Raw genomic sequence first — 19,165 nt, forward strand, 5'->3', positions numbered from 1 at the left:
CTCGGACAGCAGCAGCGGCGGCCGCGAGAGGGTCCGTGTGGCGCCCGGCGGCGGCGGTAGCAGCAGTGAGGTCCTGCGTGCGAGAGTGGGACGCGACGTGGGGACTGCATACGGAGACTGTGCAGCCGAACCCGGCACTCAGCGACCGGACCCAGGGATCCTCCAGGAGACAAGCCGCAAAAGAGCGACTCGGGAACAAGTGTGAGAGAGGAAGCGACGGCGGCGGCGACGCCGGGCCCGGGGGCGGTGACAGCAGGTCTGAGGTGAGAGCACCGGGGCGCAGAGGGGTGACAGCGTGAACCGAAGAAAGCGGACCCTGGGCAGAGTGAGGTCGCCGAGGACCTGGGTGAGGGAAGTTCCGGGAGCGGCTTTGACAGTAAGGACTGAGGAGAGGAGACCCCGAGAGGGGCCGGGATAGCGGGTCTGCGGGGAAGGGACTCTGAAAGGAGCCAGGACAGCAGGTATGAAAGGAACGGACCCGGGAAAGGGACCAGGAGAGAGGATCTAAGAGAAGAGCTTTGCGGAAGACACCAGGACAACGGGGCCGAGGAGAGGGGTCCCCGAGAGGGGACAAGAACAGAGAGTGAAGAGAGGGGACACCGAGAGGGGCCAGGATAGTAAGTCTGAGGGAAGGGGTCTCTGAGAAGAGTTGGGGCGGAGAATCTGAGGGAAGAGGACTCCGGGAGTGGCCGGGACAGCGAATCTGAGGGGAGAGGTCCCCGAGAGGGGACAGGAACAGAGAGCCTGAAGACAGGGAACCCCGAAAGGGGCCGCAACAACAGGTCGTAGGTGAAAGACTCCCTCGAGGGGGGCTTCTGAGCGCGCGGGTGAGGGGGACCCTGACCGGCCTCAGGTCCGCGGGGTCAAACGCGCCGCGGTTGCGCAGCCTGAACCTGCGTCCGCAAGGAGAGGGACCCGTGGGGGTGCCCACCCGGGTGAGACCACCAGGAGGGCGCGACATGAGCCTGAACTGGGGTTGCTGTGACGGTCGGGGGGTAGGGGCAGAGGGCAGCGCGAAGGAGTGACTAGGTCGCTGGTGCTTCGAGGGTCCGAAATGAGGCGGATCGGCTAAAAGATCGTGTGTGAGACGTGGGGTGGTGGCCCGAGCCCCCGGGTGACTCTCTGGTAGAGGCATTATGTAATGAAACATCTGCTAAGTAGAACGAACCCCTGGAGGGGCTAGGAGAAAGGTCGGCGACCTTGGACAGATCGAGAGAGTTGTGCTTCCTGACCTATTCTCTCCCACCCCCTGGCTTCCCATTCCTTTCCAAGAATTCGGTGTGGAATCCTGAAAAGTGAGGGGCTTCTTGGCCTTAAGAGCTCAATCTGAAAGTGAAAGGTTGGAGGGGGCTTTGTCTACCTGCCACCAGAAGGTGAAAGACAAAGGGGTCCTTCGGGAGACTCACATTTTGGCTGAATTAGGATGTTTATCTTGATAGACCCTTGATTTTCCTAGACTACTTTTTTTTTCTTTATCTTGGCTAAACAAGGAGCTGAGAAACTTTTTCAGATTTGGCAGCACCTCAGTATGAATGTTGAAGATGCAAGTTTAAAGGAGCTATGTTGGGTTTGGAATTTGGGCTGTTTGGAGATGCGTTGGTGATAGTTGAAAGGTCAACGTAAATTTTAAAAAGAGATGTTAGAGTCGCAAGACCAACAGCACTTTCCAATTAGATTTCTCTTCCTAAATGCTACCAGGAGTTAGCTTTAGGCATAATTCCAGGACCAGCTAAGGAGAGAGATAAGCCTATTCAAACTAGACACTGTATGTCCTGGTAGGATGCGGGTGTGTGTTTGTGAAAATGCTGAAACAAATAGTGGCAAGCAATAGGGGACGGGAATTGAGGAGCAGCCTCCTACTTTGGCAGATGTGAAAATTAAACTAATGACCAGGCTAGTTGTTCACAGTACTTAGCATATGTTAATACAGCCCTGACTGCTTTTCAAATGTTCTCTTGAAGGCACATGCTTTGTTATGGTTGTATCCAGCCGTTTTGTATTTGAATTTTTTGATCCTCTTTTTCTCTGTTTGTGTGTTGCTTCTCCTCACCCTTTCTCTTTTCGGCTGCTTTCTTTTTTATAGAAGCAGACTTAAAAAAGGATGGCTTTAGGTAAAGAAAGGAGAATATAATTACTATATCATTTCACAATTTACCTTCTTTGTTTCAGGTTTAGAATGTGTCTTATTAGAAGTCTTTTGCCCATGTTTAGTAATGGGCGCCTTCAACTAAGAGGGAGAAAGGAATGCTGTGTTTATTTCCCAAAGACATAATGTAGAAGGCTTACATAGAGCTGCCTATGTAAATCCAAGACAAAAAATTACTGAAGTCATTTTCATCCGGGCGATAATGAGTACAGGACATGCACCATTTAGGGATTTTATTTGACATTACCTGATACATAATTCGTATATGGCTTCAGAGAGTACGGAGCTCAATGCAGTTATGAAAAGTCCACTAACTAGAAGTCCTCCCTTGAGAAACAGAAGTTATGGAGGTGAGAGAAACAACAACAGCAAGTTTAAAATATGAGGCACTATAATTTAAGCTACATTGAGTGTAATTTTTTACATTAAATTTATCTTTCCGGAGCCCTAGGTAGAATTCAAGTAAAAATAAGGTCAGTTAACTCAATGGGTTATTTAGAAGGGGCATCTATTCATTACATATTGCATCTAATGTATGAAATGGTCTGTGGAAGGATTGGGAGTCTCTGTACCAATAATTCTACAAAGTAATAGAAATGTTTGAGCAGATAAGGTCTTACACCACACTTGTTAGCTCATTTCTGATTGGTACAAATGGTTGTTTCTCAAGACAAAACATTAAATTTATTTCCTTGTAAGAAAAGAAAGTGCTGTGATACTCCCTTGAGTGATTACTAAGGCAGTCATTTCAACCACATTACGTTATGGTATTGATCCAGAGATGATGAAGAGAGATTCATTGTAATAGAATTTTTAGTGATGGGAGGGGCTTATAGTAACTGTTTATTTCCAGGGAGTAGGAGGGTAGGGATTCTGTGGTAAATTATTTTCATTTGTTTCACAAAATAAAGTTATACTGTGAGAAATTATGAATATTTGACATCATTATACCTATGCTCATTTAAGCTGTTTATTTTCTATTAAAAAATATAACCAAAAGAAGAGATTAAGAAAGACCTTTATACTTCTATATGAATTGTTGTAGCAATGACAGAATGCCAGTTCTTTTTGGTTTAGGGTTCTTAAACTGTTCTTAGTCTTAGCAGGGTACAAGTGCTGCCCAGTAAATACAGTAACCCATTTTACACTCTCTTTTTTTTTACACTTGAACCATATACAGTCAAGCCATTGTCGTCTCAGAAACTACCTTGGTATCTAATTTGGTTTAATGTTTAAGCCAGCCTGAATAAAGGTTCTCATTGCTTGCCAGTATTCATATTTGTTGGTTTCAGTAGTATAGGAGTATGAATGAAAACTATTTTATTTTTTTTAGTCTTGGTTAAAAGCCTATTTCCTTTATAATCTTTTCTCTCTAGTCTTTGTTTCTTCCCTCACCTTAATCTCCCCCCACCCCCAAAGAAAAAGAAGAAGACCCAATTTTTGGATTTGATGTTACCTCATACAGAATAATTCTCATAAATCCTTATGGAAAGAAGGAAGGAAGGAAACTTCTAGAAGTGTTTTGTGACTTTCCTAATAAAAGAGGAGACTTCTTTTCGGTGTTTTTAATCAGAGATTCCTGTCAATCGGGGGGGTATTTTTTGAATTAGTATATTAAGTTGTATATTGTACAATTGCATTTTAGCATTGAGTTTAATTTGTGATTATTTAGCTTTGTCACCCATTTAATTGCTTGCTTTATTATTTGTGAAGGTATATTAAAATTTTGTCAATGTTTGCTTATATAAGTGGTATCTATTAATTAATGGATTTTGCAGCTGTTTATTCTCATTTTGAGTTGTGCCACATCAGCAAATGAAGACCCCAAAAGCTTTACTCCATCCATGTCATTAAGGTCAACTCCACTTTGAGGAGACAGCTCTTCCCTGGATGTATTTTGAGTGCCTTCCAACTTGAGGGTCTCATCTTCCAGCAGTATATCAGACAGTGTTCTGCTGCTGTTCATAAGGTTTTCACTGGCCAACTTTTTTAGAACTAGATTGCCAGATCCTTCCTCCTAGTCTGTCTTAGTCTGGAAGTTCTGCTTATACTTGTCCACCATGGGTGACCCTGCTGGTGTTTGAAATACCAATGGCATAGCTTCTAGCATCACAACAACACACAGGCCACCACAGTACTCCAACCTACAGATGAGTGGTGCAACAGTGGGCTCAAACATAGCAATGATTGTGAGAATGGGCAGCGTTTCTTTCTGTTGTACATAGGGGTTGCTGTAGTCAGAATCGACTCAATGGCACCTAACAACAACAGTCTATTAATTATAGATTATATGTGTTGAACTTATGGGCTAAAATGTGATCTAATTCATTTCCAAGCTATAGGCTTCAGATTAAAATATATTTAGAATTTTGATGATACCCAGTAGGAATTAAATTGATAAATGTTATCCTTCAGCTGTATGTTATTAAAGTTACTTAAATACTTTATAAACCAACCTGATATATTTTTTTCTGCTTGATCTCAGATTTGTTAGAGATATTGAAGTATATTTAAAATCTCTTTAATTATTTTCATTTTCAGTTGAGCTAATTCCTTGGTAAAAGAATGACTTAGAGGCCAATTTCTTGCCACAGATCAGTGTCCTAACCGTTGTCAGCTATCTCATAAATACATGTTTTTCATCCCTAGAGTGAATAAGAAGAGGAAGATGGCTTAGAATAAACATTTTACCCCCTAGAAAAACCTACTTTCATTAAGCAGAGAAATATGGCTTTAGCCTTCAACACTAGAAATTCCTATCCTGGAGTCTAGTGTTTGGGGCCCTTTCATTTCACCTCTGGCCTCAGTAAAATAATAAGTAGCAAAATCAGCCCCACATTGTACATTTTGTTATGCTTAATATTGTAGTCAGTTATCAAAGTACTCTTCGGAAGAGTTTAATTTTACTTTCTTCCACTATTTTTGAGGGATAACAGGATAGCCTTTTATTTCGGTATCAAACTGGGACTCTATGCAGTGTATAATTTTTATGTTTCACTTTCTGTCCAGTGGCATTGGCTTATGTCCGTATCAATCAAGACCTATGACAGTTCATATACATTTTATTTACCCATGACAGCAGATGGCAGTAACCAAGGAAGAATGCTGTCTTAAATAAACTAATAACCTAATTAGTCTTGGTAGTAGATGCACGAAACAGAACCATAGTTCATGGCCAGTTTTCCACTCTGTTATGAACATCAGCGTTTGCTTTTTGAAGAATGTGTAAGTGCACAAAATATTTTCAACAATCATGTAGTTTTAAAATTATTTAGGTCAAGATTTAATAGCAGAGATACAAATTTATAGCATTATGCTTTATATACCTTCATGCCTCCATTGTCTTTTGTACCAGTTTCTCTTCTGTCACTATCCACCTGTTCTTTGTTTATACATGTTTGTCTTTTACTAGTTTGTGAGCACACTGAGGGCAGAGATGGGTCTTATTCATCTTTGCATCACTCATGCCAAGAACAGTACCAGGCACAAAACATGAAGGATGCTCAATAAATGTGGAACGAATAAGTGAATGAATGAATCGTCAACAAATTAGACTATATTTATGTCCACACTTTGTTTTTTATCTTCCTAGAGGGCTTTTAGTACGTCAAAAGGGTGTTCAAAGCGGTAGTGACTCCTTTGGAACATAGGAATAAACGCTAGCATTGTTTATCTACCTCTTAAGAAACAGCAGGATAGTGTGGAGGGAGAAAGGGCCTTAGACTCAGAGAGACCTAGACACCTATCTTGGCTGTGTCATTATACCAGCTAGATGAGCCTGGATAAGTTACTAAGTCTCAAAGCTCTCAATTCCCTCATCTGTAAAATAAGAATACGTACCTCTCAGGAATCTTGTAAGAAATAAATGAAGTAGTATCTGTAAAGTGCCAAGCACAGTGACAGACACATCAACCCATTGCTCTCGAGTCAATTCTGACTCATAGCAACCCTATAGGACAGAGTAGAACTGCTCCATAGGATTTCCAAGGCTGCGATCTTTACAGAAGCAGACTGCCACATCTTCCTGCAATGGAGTGGCTGGTGGATTTGAACCACCACCTTCTGGTTAGCAGCCAAGTGCTTAACCACTGTGTCACCAGGGCTCCTAGGACAGATACATAGGAAGTGCTTGATAAATGATAGCTGCTTATTATTAATCACTTGAGACACTTTTGAGTTGCTCTTTTTACTCTACTCCCAGTATCCAATCATTTGCTGAATCCCGTGGCTCCTTTCTCCAAAAAGAATAATTAATGAATTCACACCTAGGGAAACTGAGACTCAGAGAGGGTAAGTGGCTTTCCAAGATCACACAGACAGTGGCAAATGTGACCACTGTGACCTAGATCTGGTTTTTCAACTCCATACACCTTCCTCTCAATAGTTCAAGAAGGAGCTAATAAGGACCTTAATAAGGTGCTAGGGAAGGACTATTGTGACAATTTTGTAGTCTCCTTTCCCATCCTTACTATACACACTGTTGCTGTTCTATTCTCTCTAAAGTACAGCTCTGGTTTTGTCACTCACATATTCAAAACCTTTAATAACTCCTCATGACCTACTGAATTTAGTACAGATTTATCAACCTATTTTTGGGTTTCTGTCTCCCCATAACCTTCCTATACCTATCTTGTGCACCAGCCAGACTGGGCCCCTTCAGGTCTTTGTTTCTGCCTTTCTTTTGCTTAGAATGCCTTCTTTTCATTTTGCAACCTACCTCTAATCCCATCTTCCATGACGGCTTCTCTGATTTTTCTCCTTACCACTCTGTCCATTGGATTCCCTAGCATTTGATTTGTATTTCTCTGATTACACTAATATTCGCTCTGATAATACATTATAGGATTTGTATTTGGCTTGTACTTCATAGATGCTCATCTTCTTAATGTTAAAAAGGACAGTGTCTTACACATCTGATTAAGTGCCTTGCAAGTACTATTTGCTCAAGAAATATTTGTTGAATTGTATTAAATTTAAATACTTATTTTAAGTCCAAAAATAACATTTAAATATAATCAGTGCTGCCAGTGAAGATAACAGGGATAATTCTTTTTATTATTATTCTTACTAATTTTTTTTATTGTACTTCAGGTGAAGGCTTACAGAACAAATAGTTTCTCATGAAACAGTAGTACACATATTGTTTTATGACATTGGTTAACAACCCCACAACATGTCAACCCTCTCCTTTCTCGACCTTTTTTTTTTTTTTTTTGGTGAAAATATACATAGCGAAAGATACACCATTTCAAAACTTTCTACATGCACAGTTCAGTGACATCGACTATGCTCTTCCAGTTGTGCTGCTATTCTCACTTTAGATGAAGGCTTACAGAACAAAATAGTTTCTCATTTAACAGTTAGTACACATGTTGCCCTATGACAATGGTTAACAACCCCACAGTACATCAACACTATCCTTACTCAACCTTGGGTTCCCTATCACCAGCTTTCCTGTCTGCTTCTGCCTTCTGGCCCTTGTCCCTGGACTGCTGTGCCTCATTAGTCCCATTTGATTTTATGGGGCTGTCCACTCCCAGGCTGAACGGTGAACCTCAGAAACGACTTCGCCACTGAGGGTGTCTGGGGGCCATACTCTCGGGGTTTCTCCAGTCTCCTTTAGGCCAGTAAATCTGGTCTTTTTTTTTGTGAGTTAGAATTTTGTTCTACATCCCTCTCCAGCTCTGTCCAGAACCCTCTGTTGTGATCCTGGTCAGAGCAGTCAATGATGGTAGCCAGGCACCATCTAGCTGTACTGGACTCGGTCTAGTGGAGGCCTTGGTAGCTATGGTCCATTAGTCCTTTGGACTAATCTTTTCATTGTATATAACAGGGATAATTCTTAAGTGAAGAATTCACTTCCAATGCTGATAATCGGTAACTTTGTGATATAAGAAATTTGTAAGTGTGAACAAGTAAACTTGTTGTTACTACCTTTCCCACTGTGTTCTTTTACGTAGCACTTACCACCATCTAACATACCAACTATTGTATTTATTTGTTTGTCTTATATTCCTGCACTAGAATTTAAACTCTAGGAAGGCAAGGATTTTTTGTTTTATACTTTGCTATACTCCCAACTTCTAGAACATTGCCTAGAATCTAGCACTGGTCAATAAATATTTGTTAAATGATGAAAAAGGTAAATTTGGCTTTGGAAATTCTTCCAATTTTTTGAGTAAAAGGAATACTTTGTTATTTTAGACATAAAGAAGTAAATAAAATCCTAAGCAAGAATACAGTTTGGAATAGTGTTGCTGTTGTTAGGTGCCATCACGTCAGTTCCAGCTCGTAGCGACCCTGTGTACAACAGAACGAAACACTGCCTGGTCCTGTGCCATCCTCACAATCTTTGTTATGCTTGAGCCCATTGTTGCAGCCACTATGTCAATCTACCTTATTGCGGGTCTTCCTCTTTTTCGCTGGCCGTCTACTTTACCAAGCATGATGGCCTTCTCCAGGGACTGATCCCTCCTGATAACATGTCCAAAGTATGTGAGACGTAGTCTCGCCATCCTTGCTTCCAAGGAGCATTCTGGTTGTACTTATTCCAAGACAGATTTGTTCGTTCTTTTGGCACTCCACGGTATATTCAATATTCTTCGCCAACACCACAATTTGAAGGCGTCAGTTCTTCTTCGGTCTTCTCATTATTCATTGTCCAGCTTTTGCATACATATGAGGTGATTGAAAATACCATGGCTTGGGTCAGGTGCACCTTATTCTTCAAGGCGACATCTTTGCTTTTCAACACTTTAAAGAGATCTTTTGCAGCAGATTTGCCCAATGCAGTGTCTTCTGATTTCTTGACTGCTGCTTCCATGGATGTTGATTGTGGATCCAGGTAAAATGAAATCCTTGACAATTTCAATCGTTGTTTATTGGTCCAATTGTGAGGATTTTTGTTTTCTTTATGTTGAGATGTAATCCATACTGAAGGCTGTAGTCTTTGATCTTCATCAGTAAGTGCTTCAAGTCCTCTTCACTTTCAGCAAGCAAGGTTGTGTCATCTGCATAATGAAGAGTAGAGTTTATCTACACATTTTGCTCTCTAGGTTATGCGTTTTTCTTTGAACAGTCTTGAATTTACTATATTTTTGTTTTATTGAATGCCAATAAAAGTCATTCCTGCCACCACACCATATATCCAAGATGATTGTGTCTCAGTCTCACTTAAAACTTAAGAGAACTATTCACTGTAAAAAAAAACAGAAGTCTAATGGAAGCTATCAGAAATGGCCCTTAGGTAGTAAAGACTTAAGAGACTAAAATACAGTAAAACCTGAGAAAGCCGGAACCTGCGTAAGGCGGAAACCTGTCAGAGAAGGAAAACATAAATATTTTCCACGAAAATAAGCGATAGAAAAGTGGTAAGACTTTACCCTGTCAAAGGCAGAAAACTCACTAGACTCGGAAAGACAATGCAATCCTGTTGAGTTCCGGCTCTCACAGGTTTCACTATAATAAAATTCGGTACAGTGGCATTATTCCTTTAAAAACACTTCAGTTGTTTTTCTTAGATGCTGATATTGACCAAACTTCTGATGTTAATTTGGGGTTATCAGTTTTCTGCATATACAAGTAATGGGGTTTGAAATGTGTTTTAAGCCTAAATTAAAAGCACTTAGTCACTAATGACTCATGGTGAGAAGTTTTTCCTTTTCCCTGCTGAAACATAATGCCATTGCCTCAACGTGGCCTTATTGAAAACGTAAAGAACCCTACTTTTACATACTAGTTCTAGAAAAGTTAAGTTTTAGGAGTGACCTTAATTACAGTGCTTTTTAGTAGTAAAGACTACATTTGACTTTCCAAATTCCCATACAAATTTCTTTACTCTCTGCTTCTATGGAAGTTTTCTCATTATACTATATAAAATCTTCAAAAATCCTCTAGACAGTAAATAAATGACCACAGGGGCTTTGTCCGTTTTGTTCATTACTGTATTCCCAGTGCCTGGAATAGTGCTTTGTACCGAGCAGGCAATTAATAAGTATTCGTCGAGTGAAGTTACGCACATGTCTTAATAACACTGCATCTTAGAAAAATAATGAAAGTTCTATTGCAATAACTTACCAGTCTTGCCCTTTTGAATTAGATAATCATCAATTCACAATCAGTCTAGTTTGGGAGGCTTCTCAGTATTAGCTCAAGGTAGTTCTGCCCTAATGGTTCCTAGCATAGATTATGCCAACTCTAAATCTCCTTTAGTGGTTCGCTTACAAAAAACCCAAATCCACTGCCTTCGAATTGATTCCAACTGATAGTGACCCTGTAGAACAGAGAAGAACTGCCCCATAGGGTTTCCAAGGCTGTAATCTTTACGGAAGCAGACCACCACATCTTTCTCCCCCAGAGCAGCTGGTAGGTTCGAACTGTCGACCTTTGGGTTAGCAGCCAAAGGTCTAGCAGCTGAGTGCTTAACCACTGTGCCATCGAGACTTCTTTCACTTACAAAAGGAAGGGTAAATTGGCAACACCCCATAGGCACTTGCACCTGTGAGAACCAATGGGCGTTGTAACAGGAAATAACTTCAGCTTGCAATACTGATAGTAACGTGCAGCACCCAAGTCACGCTGTTTTTATCTGCAGTTCCTTCTTAGGATTGTACAAGCTTTCTTGAAGATTTTTAAAAATTTTTCTGAAAATTTAAAAGAGAATTAACTTTAAATTTGAAAATTAAAATGTGAATGGTTATTTGGCTTTTCCTCATTATCAAGAAATTGGTGAGTTGTCCTCCTTTAAGTGGATTTCTTTCTTTCCCTTCTAATGTTGTATCCTATGAAACGTCACTCTAGCATACAGGTGGGCATAAGGGTGGAGGGGTACAAACATGTAAAATGATTAAAACTTAAGCTAATATTATTATCAGTAATAACCGGTGCTAATATTTACGTGATACTATAACCATGAGCACTGATAGAATTTGATAGATTTTTACATACAATTTATTTATCTTGAGTAAGTTTTCCTTTTTTGTAGGATTGGGGAGAAAATTAAGGAAAAAAAGTTTACAGAGTTCTTCCCAAAATGTCTAAACGTAAAGCTTTATAAAATGCTGTTGATGTTAACTGTCTGACCAGGAAGTACTCTCTTTAAGCCTCACTTATAAAACTAAGTGTCTATAGTAACTTCCTTTCTCTGGATGAAGGTGCTGATAGCATGGTGTTGTTCTGACAACTTAAATTGAGTTCACGTTTATCTTTCATAAGTGAATAAGAGGCAGCTTTTTAAAGAAAGCCATCTTTGGAGAAATCTTGCAGATTGCTGTAGCTAAATGGAGAAATTTTAAAGTCTTCAGTATGTTGGATTAGAAATATAGAACATGCATTTGAGAAGATTTGCTGTGAGGAAGCTTAACTGGTGTTTTACCTTATGTTTCATATTTTATTAAAAATATGACTTGTGTCTAAACATTGCTAATAAAGGGCAGTAATTTAAACTCTTTGTTGAATTTCACATAAATTTTTAGTGCCTATATATATAGCCTCGCCCAAAGTGCAGCTGAGAATAATCAACCTCAAGAGTCACTGGATTCATATCCTCTATTTGTTTTCATTTGTAGTTTGATACTCTACAAATGAATATTTGTGGGAATTTTTTTCAAAAATTGTTTTTGGTGATCTTTCCTTTCCTCTGGATAAGCAAATAAAATGTAAAAACCTTGTAGGAAAAATCTTTTTAAACAAAAATTTTAAATATACTAAAGGTCTTTTTTATTAAATTAACTGCAGTTTATGCTAACAGATTATATTACTTTAAAATGATATTTCAAAATTAAGCCTCTCAAAATGGCACACTCGTCATTTTAAATATTTAAAAAATAATAAAACCATTTATTTTTCTTCCTTTACACTCAGGGAAAGTAGGATAGAAAGTGGAGCAATTTCTTAAATGTAGTACCATATTTAGAGACAGCAAAGTCAAGGATTTGATCACATTTACTTTGATTTATAATTTTTGGTGTTTGTTTTAGTATATAGTGTTAATTTCTTATTAAAATATGAAAATAAAATGCTTTAGCCATGAGTTAATAAGTTATAGGACTACGTTGTCCATAAAATAAAATTAGATAAAGTAGGAAAATAAATAATTTTTTGACATCTCATAGTTTGTATGTTAAAAAGTTCATGCAAAATATTTTATAAACCAGGAAAGCTACTTAATAGTTTCTTTGCCAACTTCACTAGCCTCTTGGAACGAGGTTTCAATGAAATGTTTAGGCCAACTTGTGACCCTGACTTTTAAACTAATATTTTACATGTTAGAAATGTAAATTAAAGTCTTATAATTATACATAGGATGCATTTTCATTCCGGAAGCATTGCAGTAGATATTACTGATTTGGGGGTCTGTTCTTTCTGATATATGAAAAAGGAAATTAAAATTTTCAAATACTGTTTGAAATGTGATGTCACATGTTGTTGTTAGTTGCTCTCGAGTCAATTTCAACTAATGACGACCCCATGTGTGCAGAGTATAACTGCTCCATAGGATTTTCAAGGCTGTGGCTTTTTGGAAGCAGATCACCAGGCCTGTCTTCCGAGGTGCCTCTGGGTAGGTTGGAACTGCTAACCTCTTGGCTGGTAGTCTAGTGCTCGTGTCCTCTTCTCCTTAACAATTTATGAATATTCAGATTCAAAAGTACAAATTATGTAAGTTGGATCTTTTCTAGATAGAGACGTCTTTTATGATTGTCTGAATTTTATGTTAGCAGTCCAAAAGTATCCCAGTTGTTGCCTGGATGGGGGTGGAGCAGAGGAAGTGGGTGGTGCTCACAATAGTGACAGATTATTGCAGATTATATGGCTGCTTGCCAAAATACCACTAGTTGAAGGGAAAAGTGGAAGTTACTAACTGCGTCCTATGAATTTGTACGTGTTTATTTAACCAGTGATAATTACTTGCTGGTTTTATACACAGATGACAAGTTGTAAAGTTCTGAATTACTTGACGTGTGCTTAGTCTTATATTCTTTAATTTACCATGTTCATATTCCTTATCTTGTGGTCTGCAAAGATCACGCTGACCTCTTTATGGAAGGCTATGTGTTAGCAGAGAAAAAGGGAGGAGAGGAGACAGCTCTTTAAGGTACAGCTGCTCTGTTTGCTAGGTAAAATTATTGCAGAGATAAAATGTAAATATGCACCATCACATTTAGACGATTTATATAAAGTACTAATAAAAATAATCATTTCTTGTGAAGGAGTGTATATCTCTGAAAAGTTCTGGTTCAGCTTGAAATTGAGATTCTTACTATTGCAACATAAAAGGAAGCTTTGTGGAGGAAATATGACATCTCTGCCCAGATGCATAAGAAGAGAATTACAGTGAAGAGTTATTTTTAGGAGTGTCTTGTTATTAATGCATTTTATGTACAGAGAAGTGCCTTTAAAAGGTTTGCTTCTATCTCATGATCACTGGTAGGAATTATACAGGTTACTCAGGTCAACATGTATATTTGACTAAGAAATACTTTTTAAAGTATGGGCACCAATTTGATGCCACCAGCCAGCCTAGTTGGTCTTAGCCTGGCTGATTTAAGTAGTAACTTTTTTTTTTTTAAATGCAACCAAACTGAGAAGATATTGAGATCCTGTCAATACCATCAAATAGCAATGTAATATTAAGTTGTTCTGCTAAAAGAAGGGTCAGTTTAACTCCCAGTTCATAGCACTCCAGGAACTCTCCTTCAAGAATGGAGTGCAGTGTGTTCAGCACTAGGAAAGGTTAGAAGTGAGTCAAGGAATCTATCCACTTGTATTGTGTATACAGTTGAAACTGCCCCTCCTTAACTCTTTTACACATGTCCGGGTTCCTTATATCTCTTACTTTGGATTTTGGTCACATATGTTTGAGGCTGGCGGTATAATGATTAACCACCAGCATGTTAGATGAACGTGTCTGCCATGTGTGACCTTGCACAAACCCCTTAACCACCCCTAAGCCTCAGTTTCTTCATCTGTAAAATGGGCATAACCATAGTACCTACTCTACAGGATTGCCGTGATGATTAAATGAGATAATGTATGAAAAGCAGAAGTTTGGCTGCACATGGTAAAGGAAGGGCTCAGTGAGTGATAGTAGTTATAGTGATTTTTGTTATTTTGGGGCATTTCAGTTCTTATTCACAGCTCTGCCAGAAAATGATCATGGGAAGAGATATAAAACAATACATGCAGTCATGTATAGGTAATTGAATTAGTGTTACAATAATAGAAGTATTATATGATGGGAACACATAAATGCAATTTGTCAATCTTTTTTATGCCACTTCTCTTACCACATTATATATTACCTATTCCAAGGGAGGGAGGAGACAATAGGTGAATGTGTATTTAAATAATTATTGTCCAAAATGATTAAATAATCTGATAAATTTAGCTTTAGTAACATTTTTCTTTTCATTTTTCACTTTAGAGAATTTCTTCCCAATTTAACTGTACAACTCAGGAAAGCAACAATGCAAAAGTGCTGATTTCTTAATTCATTTTTCTCAATAAGATGTGTTTGTTTTCTTCTGAGTGGACCACTATCAGATAAAATTAGGACTATGTCTCAAAATTTTAGGTCAGTAAAATTTGTGTGCATGCAACCAGTAAAGAATATATACATTTGAGTGTAAAGAAGAATTTTTTATTTTCAATATCTGAGTCTCTGGAGGTTCATATGGATCAGTTAAATTTATCCACATATTGAAAAACATTAAAATTAATTATTATGTAAGCATATTTTCATGGGGCTATGTTAGCAATACAGATGTGAAGTTTGGGGGCACCTACAGTAAATAAACTAAACAAAGTAATGAAACTGCTTACAAGGTACTTTAAAAACGTTTAGCCGTTCTGAATTTATTTCTAGTGTTTGAAATTTCCAGGTCTTAATCTGTAATACAACCCCTTTACCTAGTACTCAGACCCTGGCTTAATTTTGTGTCTCTTCCTTGTTGCTGATACTCCCTAACTTTACAGTCTTGAAGTCCATCAAATTGCCGCTAAAATACACTGCATTTGTGGGCACGTACCTTAAAAACAAAAACCAAACCGGTAGCTGTAGAGTCAATTTTGACTCATGGTGACCCCATTTGTGTCAGGGTAGAACTGTGCTCTGTACGGTTTCCAATGGCTGATTTTTTTGGAAATAGATCACCAGGCCTTTCTTTTGAGGCACCTCTGGCAGACTCAAACCTCCAACCTTTTGGTTAGCAGCCTAATGCTTTAACTATTTGCATCACCTGGGTACCCCCTGCTACTATCCTAGTCAGACCCTCGTCATCTGACTCCTGGATTATCACAATTGCCTTCCTTCATTTCGGTCTCTCTTCTTTCCAGCTCATCCTGATTAATCATCTTGAAATGCTGCTTCCGGCATGTCACTCCCCTTTTCAGAAAGCTTCAGTGGTTCCCTGTTTTCCACCACATTAAATCTAACCTCTTCTGACTAACTTTCAATGCCCTTTCTAATCTGTCCCTACACTGCTTAGCCTGCTTCATTTCCTGTGTTCTTTGGCCTATACTTTCTGCTCTATTGAATTCATTCTGTCTCTTGAACATACCAGACTCATTCAAGTTTGTGGTTGGTACTGTTATCTCTTTCACCCCCAAAAAAGTCTTGCTCCCTTCTCTCTGACTACTCAGATTTTACCTTTCCTTCAAAACCCTGTGTAAATTTACTTCTTCTATGAAGATTTCCTAAGTATTTCAGTGTTTACTGTTTTGCTGCAGACTCTCAGGTGATTTTTAATTTAGCAAACCAATGAATGAAATCTGTATAGTGTCTTGTATCGCTCACTGTTTATCTTCACTAATGATATAAGGGAGTCCAGGTGGTGCAGTGGTTAAGAGCTATGGCTGCTAACCAAAAGGTCGGCAGTTCGAATCCACCAACCGCTCCTTCAGAACCCTATGGGGCAGTTCTACTCTGCCCTATAGGGTCGCTATGAGTTAGAATCAACTTGATGGCAACAATTTTAATGATATAAGCATTTTGAATATAAGGACCATCCATATCTTACAATTAAATTGTTCCCAATTCCTAGCTTAATGTTGAGCGTCCCTATTTGATTTGAAGGGAAGGAAGAAAGTAAACCTTTTTTATCATGCTTATCTAAAGTAAAGTCAATAATCCTATCAAATGGGACCTGAATATTTTCCCAATTTGGGTCAAGTCTGTCCCCTCATTTACAGAAATATGAGAGGCAAATGCAAGCAATTTTATAATTGGAAATAGATTGATATGTTTGCTTTTCTTTATGAGGAAGTATTTATATGTATAAGGAGCCTGAGTAGTGCAGTGATTAAGCGCTTGGCTGCTAACCGGAAGGTTGGGGATTTGAACCCAACAGCCGCTCTGCGGGAGAAAGATACGGTGATTTGCTTCCGCAAATTACAGCCTTGGCGACCCTGTGGGACAGTTCTACACTGCCCTATATGGTCACTATAGGGTAGCTATGAGTTGGAATTGACTTGACGACAACGAATTTGGTTTGGTTTTTATATATAGGCATGCTTCGCATAACGTCCATTGAGGCAACGTCAGACCGCATAGACGTCCATGATCACATAAGGTTATAATAGAGTTTAGAAATCCTGATCCGAGATCGGGACAGAGCGGATGTAACTGAACATAGCGAACGCAACAGCTTCCTACAAGCAACAGGTATATCTCATGTCTCTTGTATACAAAACGATTGCCCTGCCAGGTGTATAATAGTATAGTGCATATATAACCTATAACACATATGTCTTGATAGTCATAATAAATGCCTATGTTACTGGCTTATGTATGTACTGTACTATACTTTCTATTGTTATTTTAATATGAAATTTCCCTACTTAAAAGTAAAAAGTTTACTATATAACAGTGTATGCTTCGACTTACAGGCAGTGTAAGTTGGATATCGTGGTCTCTTGAGTGTTGTAGCGTTCTCTCTGTTTAATTTTCTTTTGAAAATATTACTGCGAAGTGCATCATGGCTCCCCAAACGTAGCAAAACAGTGCTAGTGATAGCAGCAGCAAGAGGCAAAGAAGTATCGATTTGGAAGTGAAACAAAAGGTATCCCATATAGCTTTGCTAAGTATAAATATGGTGTTTGCATGGTGTCCAAATCACATAATGTCCTATTTCACAGAATGTATCGTGGATGTTACGCAACACATGACTGTATATGTGTATGCATATATCCACATGCATATTGTCTTAGTTATCTAGTGCTGCTATAAGAGAAATACCTCTAATGAGTGGCTTCTACAAACAGAAATTTATTGTCTCACAGTTTATATCAGATCACAAAATTGAGGATAATTAGATAATACTGACAATCATGGCCTAGCCAAGTTGACACATAACATTAACCATCACCCATATGCATATATGTATAGATACATACTGTCTTAGTCATCTAGTGCTGCTATAACAGAAATACCACAAGTGGATGGTTTTAACAAAGAGAAGTTTATTTCCTCACACTGAAAGTAGACTAAAAGTCCAAATTTAGGGCATCGGCTCCAGGGGAAGGCTTTTTCTCTCTGTTGGCCTTTTTCTCTTCGGTGTTCCCCCCGGACTAGGAGCTTCTCTGTGCAGGGACGCTGGTCCAAAGGACGCGCTCTGCTCCCGGCACTGCTTTCTTGATGGTATGAGGTCCCCAACTCTCTGCTTGCTTCCCTTTCCTTTTATCTCTTGAGAGATAAAAGGTGGTGCAGGCCACATCCCAGGGAAACTCCCTTTACATTGGATGTGACCTGGGTAAAAGTGATGTTACGATCCCACCCTAATCCTCTTTAACATAAAATTACAATCACAAAATGGAGGCCAGCCACACAATTCTGGGAATCATGGCCCAACCAAATTGATACACACATTTTTTGGGGGACATAATTCAAACCATGACACATACACATACATATATATGATCATATATATATGATTATGTTTCCTTTCTTAAAATGATATAGTCTGCACTTGGAAAGGTTTAGTTTTGACATTAACACCTGTCTACCCTGTCACTGAATTTCTCTATAGATTAAACATGAACAGTAAATCTTACATAACCAAGAAATATATTTACCCAATTCTTTAAGTAACCTAAGTGCTTACTGTGTGTGAGGTGAAGCTCTGTGAGAGGATACTGAAATATATTACACATAATCTCCGCCTTCAAAAAAACTGTTATTGTGTGTTATTGAGTCAATTCTGACTCACAGCAACCGAATGTGAGAGAGGAGAACTGTCCCATAGGGTTTCCCAGTATTTTCTCCCATAGAGCGGCTGGGTGGGTTTGAACTATGGACCTTTTGGTTGGCAGCCAAGCACTTAACCATTGCACCACCAGGGTTCCTTAGGGTAGTATTAGGTAAGACAAAATATATACTCAGAAGCTTAAATAGAATACTTGTTAACTTCAGTTGGATGTTTATTGCATCTTTTGAAATAATACATGCCTTCCTTTGTATTGATGTCAGAGAGCATATAGGACATCCAAAAGAAAAGTTTAAAAATGCATGTTTTTAATATGTAGAAGTATAGATATTTGTAAATTCTAGTTAGTACCTTGGGTTCTGTGTTGATACTTGGTTGTAGATGCAGCCATTTATTCATTTATATATTCAATAAGTATTCATTGAGCATCTACTTGTGTCAGGCCTTGTGCTAGGCACTGAATAGGACTGTATATTTTCCTTAACTAATAAGCAGAAAATTAAACAATTTGGCTAATGCAATGCAGTAGAGATCATTATGATGCTAGAAAAACACCTAGGAAGGGCATTGAATCATCCCCTATTCTAATTACCTAAGCTAGTATACAAAATACCTATTATTTATTCCTTATTATGCTTCAGATTTATCTTGCAAATTTGGATCAGTCATTTAAACTTATTACTCCACAGAATAGATGATAATAATAATAATTGCTGATTATTGAGTGCTTGCTAGGTGCCAGATATTGCAATATATGCTTCATTTAGTGAATATCCCACTGAATCTTCGTAACTCCTATTATAGGTACGTATCCCCCCCC

The 19,165-nt window shown here is 38.7% G+C and overlaps 1 protein-coding gene across 8 annotated transcripts in view; it reads left to right on the plus strand.

The window, feature by feature from the left end:
• Positions 1-19,165, plus strand: part of TAOK3 (TAO kinase 3) — a 178,154-nt gene continuing 158,989 nt past the window's right edge. For 4 of the 8 annotated variants that reach the window (XM_023733757.1, XM_023733764.1, XM_023733758.1 and 1 more), the window contains exon 1: positions 10,514-10,873. The gene's annotated coding sequence lies outside the window, so the exon portion shown is untranslated. Of the gene's footprint in view, positions 264-10,513; positions 10,874-12,591; positions 14,718-16,649; positions 16,806-19,165 lie in introns of those variants that run through there. The other 4 variants (XM_023733762.1, XM_023733763.1, XM_023733765.1 and 1 more) reach the window with 3 other exon arrangements.

The sequence above is a fragment of the Trichechus manatus genome, unplaced genomic scaffold (genome assembly GCF_000243295.1).
Source record: "Trichechus manatus latirostris isolate Lorelei unplaced genomic scaffold, TriManLat1.0 scaffold00061, whole genome shotgun sequence".
Lineage (NCBI taxonomy): Eukaryota > Metazoa > Chordata > Mammalia > Sirenia > Trichechidae > Trichechus > Trichechus manatus.